Below are 4,893 nucleotides of genomic sequence, written 5' to 3'. Positions count from 1 at the left end.
TGTAGGGGTGTATTGTGACCACAGATCATAATCCTGAATCCCTTATGAAACTTTGAACAATTTGAACTTTTAATTGATTTTGTTTTTACTTCAGAGATACAGCCAAGAGATGATTGTAGATGTAAATACAGTGCCTGTATGGAGAGGAATGTTGGATACCTGAGGATGTCAGAGATCTGATAGTATCTCATGATCTATGCTGTTCAGCTAGCTCAGAACCAATAACATAACTGGAGTAGTGAGAACATGGACTGGGGGGGCTGCCAGGAAGGTAAACTTTCCTGTTCATTACTTACCTCGTGAATAGGCGGGGCTCAGGCTGAACAGGAGTGGATGCAGACATGGGGATTATTGGGCAAATGAACTGATATATTCAGGCTATGGCTAAACCTGAAACACTACACGTGTAGTGTCTCCCACCCCACTCCTCCTCGAACCAAAAACATAACACCATGTATGGTGGGTTAGTAAGGTAAAGCTTTTTTTTCATTTATTCAAACTGTCTTGGCAAGTTAGAGCAGAGGGAATGGAGGCTAGGGCAGTTGCATGCTCCTCTTGCAGGATGTGGGAGGTAAGGGTCACCACTTGTGTCCCTGCTGACTTCACGTTAGGGAACCGGAGCTGGAGCTGGATGAATTTTGGATCATTCAGGAGGCTGAGAAGGTGATAGAGAGGAGTTATAGGGAAGTAATCACACCTAAATTACAGGATAAAGGTAGCTGACCAATAGGAGAGGGAAAGGGAAAAGGCAGATAGTGCAGGGACCCCTGTGGCTGTTCCCCTCAATAATAAGTATACTGCTTTGGATAGCGTTGGGGAGGACCCACTGCGGAAAGCCTCATTGACCAGGTTTCTGGCACTGAGCCTGGTTTTGTGGCTCAGAAGGGAAGGTGGGGAGAATAGGAGATCAATTATGAGAGGAATAGACAGGAGATTTTGTAGGCACGAGCAAGACTCCCGGATGGTATGTTGTCTCCCGAGTGCCAGGCTCAGAGATGTCTTGAATCGAGTCTACAGGATTCTTAAGGGGGAGGGAGAGCAGCTAGAAGTCATGGTACACATCAGTACCAGTGACATAGGTAGGGAAAGGGAGGAGGACCTGAAAAGTGAATATAAGGAGTTAGGTTGCAAGCTAGAAGGCAGGACACGCAGAGTAGTAATCTCAGGATTGCTACTGGTGCCACGTGCTAGTGAGGCTAGGAATAGAGAGCAAGCGCAAATGAACACGTAGCTGCGGGGTTGGTGTAGGACGGAGGGCTTCAGAAATGTGGATCATTGGGATACCTTCAGGGGAAGGTGAGACCTGTACAAGAAGGACGGGTTGCACCTGAACTGAAGTGGCACCAATATCCTGAGCGGGAGGTTTGCTAGAGCTCTTCGGGAGGGTTTAAACTAGTTTGGCAGGGAGTGGGAACCAGAACTACTGATCAGATAGTGGAGTAGGTAGTGAACAGCCAGATACACCTTGTAGAGTCTGTGAGGAGGGATAGGCACTTGATTAGGCAAAGATGCAGTCAGTGTGATGGGTTGAAGTGTGTCTATTATTGCAAGAAGTATCAGGAATAAAGGTGACAAATTTAGAGCATGGATCAATACTTGGAACTATGATGTTGTGGCCATTACAGAGATTTGGATATCACAGGAGAGGAATGGTTGTTGGATGTTTCAAAAGGAATAGGGAAACAGGTAAAAGAGGGGGAGGAGTGGCATTGCTAATCAGGGATAGCAGAGGAGGTCGTTGAGGAGGGTTTGTCTACAGAGGCAGTATGGGTGGAAGTCAGAAACAGGAAAGGAACAATTAATTTATTAGGAGTTTTCTACAGACTCCCAATAGCAACAGAGATGCAGAGGAGCAGACTGGGAGCAGATTTTGGAAAGGTGCAGAAGTAAAATGTTGTTGTCATGGGTGACTTTAATATTGATTGGAACCTCCATAGTTCAAATAATTTAGATGGAGCAATTTTTGTCAGATGTGTCCAGAAAGGGTTCCTGACTCAATATGAGATAGGTTGACTAGAGGGGATGCCGTATTAGATTTGGTGCTTGGCAACGAACCATGCCAGATGTCAGATCTCTTGGTGGGAGAGCATTTTGGTGATAGTCTTCACAACTCCCTGACCTTTACTATACTACTGGAGAGGGATAGTAACAGATGGTATGGGAAAGTATTTAATTGGGGGGGGGAAGAGGAATTACAATGCTATTAGGTAGGAACTGGGCACCTAAATTGGGAACAGATGTTTTCAGGGAAATGCATGACAGAAATGTGGAGGTTGTTTTGGGAGCAATTGCTGATGGTGCTGGACAAATTTGTCCCACTGAGACAAGGGATGTGGAATATCTAGTCAAGAGGAAGAAGAAAGCTTACTTAAGTTTGAGGAGGCTAGGACTAGAGAGGGCTCTAGAGGGTTACAAGGTAGCCAGGAAAGAACTGGCTTAGGAGAGCTAGAAGTGAGCATGAAAAAGCTTTAGCAGGTCGATTATGGAAAACCCTAAGCTGTTCAACACTTATTTGAGTAACATGAGGATGGCCAGAGTGAGGGTAGGGCTGATCAGAGATAGTGGAGGGAACGTGCACCTGGAGTCGGAGGAGGTAGTGAAGGTCCTTAATGGATACTTTGCTTCAGTATTCACTACTGAGAGAGACCTCAATGTTTCTGAGGACAGTGTGAAACAACATGATATGCTCAAACAGGTTGATATTAAGAATGATGTACTGAAAATTTTGAAATTCATGAGGATAGATAAATCCCCTGGGTCAGATGGGGAAGCAAGGGAAGAGATTGCTGCACCTTTGGTGATGATCGTTTCATCCTCACTGTCTATTGGAGTCGTGCCAGATGATTGGAGAGTGGCAAATGTTATTCCCCTGTTCAAGAAAGGGAATAGAAAGAATCCTGGGAATTACAGACCAGTCAGTCTCACGTCTGTGGTGGGTAAAGTATTGGAGAGGATTCTGAGAGACAGGATTTATGATTACTTGAAAAATCATACTTTCATTAGAGATAGTCAGGATGGCTTTGTAAGGGGCAGGTCATGCCTTACAAACCTTATTGAATTCTTTGAGGATGTGACAAAAACACATTGATGAAGATAGAGAAGTGGATGTGGTGTACATGGATTTTAGCAAGGCATTTGATAAGGTTTCCCATGGTAGGCTCATTGAGAATGTAAGGAGGCATGGGATACAGGGCAATCTGGCTGTCTGGATCCAGAATTGGCTGGCCCATAGAAGGTGTTGGTAGATGGAAATTATTCAGCCTGGAGCTTGCTGACCAGTGGTGTTCCACAGGGATTGATTCTGGGACCCCTGCTCTTTGTGATTTTTATAAATGACTTGGATGAAGAAGTGGAAGGGTGGGTTAGTAAGTTTGTCAATGACATGAAGGTTGGTGGAGTGGTGGATAGTATGGAGGGGTGTTGTAGGTTGCAACAAGACATTGATAGGATACAGAGCTGGTCTGAGAAGTGGCAGATGGAATTCAACCTGGAAAAGTGAAGTGATTCACTTAGAAGGTCGAATTTGAATGCAGAATACAGGGTTAAAGGCAAGATTCTTGGCAGCATGGAGCAACAGGGGGATCTTGGGGTCCATGTCAATAGATCCCTCCAAGCTGCCAGCTAAGTTGAGAGGGTTGTCAAGAAAGCGTATAGTGTGTTGGCTTTCATTAGTAGGCATGATTTGGAGATACCGGTGTTAGACTGGGGTATACAAAGTTAAAAATCACACAACACCAGGTTATAGTCCGACAGGTTTATTTGGAAGCACTAGCTTTTGGAGTGTTGCTCCTTCATCAGGTGATTGTGGAGAATAAGATTATAAGACACAGAACTTGCTAAAGATTCTGTGTCTTACAATCTTATTCTCCACAATCAACTAATGAAGGAGCAACGCTCCAAAAGCTAGTGCTTCCAAATAAACCTGTCGGACTATAACCTGCTGTTGTGTGATTTTTAACTTCAGTAGCAGGGGCATTGAGTTTAAGAACTGTGAGGTTATGCTGCAGGTCTGTAGAGCCCTAATTAGACCACACTTGGAATATTGTGTTCACTTCTGGTCGTCTCTTTGTGGAGAGGGTGCAGAGGAGATTTGCCAGGATGCTGCCTGGACTGGAGGGCATATCTTATGAAGAAAGGTTGAGGGAGCTGAGGCTTTTCTCATTGGAGCAAAGAAGGATGAGACGTTACTTGATAGAGGTGTACAAAATGATGAGAGGTATAGATCGAGTGGATGGCCAGAGAGTTTTTCCCAGGGTGGAAATGGCTATCATGAGGGGGCATAATTTTAAGGTGATTGGTGGAAGGTTTAAGGGAGATGTCAGTTCAATCGGTTCTTTATACAGAGAGGGGTGGGTGCGTGAAATGCACTGCCAGCAGTGGTAATGGAATAAGATACATTAGGGACGTATAAGCAGCTCTTGGATAGACACATGGAAGATAGGTTAATCTGATTTTAGAGTTGGATAAAAGGTCGGTACAACATTGAGGGTCGAAGGGCCTGTATTGTGCTGTACTATTCTAAAAATGCCATCCCATATTCCCAATTCCTTCGACTCCGCCGCATCTGCTCCCAGGAGGACCAATTCCAATACCGAACAACCCAGATGGCCTCCTTCTTCAAAGACCGCAATTTCCCCTCAGACATGGTTGACGATGCTCTCCACCGCATCTCCTCCACTTCCCGCTCCTCCTTGAACCCCACCCCTCCAATCGCCAACAGGACAGAACCCCACTGGTCCTCATCTACCACCCCACCAACCTCCAGATACATTGTATCATCCATTGTCATTTTTGCCACCTCCAAACAGATACTACCACCAAGGATATATTTCCCTCCCCTCCCCTATCAGCGTTCCGGAAAGACCACTTCCTCCGCGACTCCCTCGTCAGGTC

This window comes from Chiloscyllium plagiosum, chromosome 2 (assembly GCF_004010195.1).
Source record: "Chiloscyllium plagiosum isolate BGI_BamShark_2017 chromosome 2, ASM401019v2, whole genome shotgun sequence".
Lineage (NCBI taxonomy): Eukaryota > Metazoa > Chordata > Chondrichthyes > Orectolobiformes > Hemiscylliidae > Chiloscyllium > Chiloscyllium plagiosum.
Note: the sequence above shows the minus strand (reverse complement) of the source record.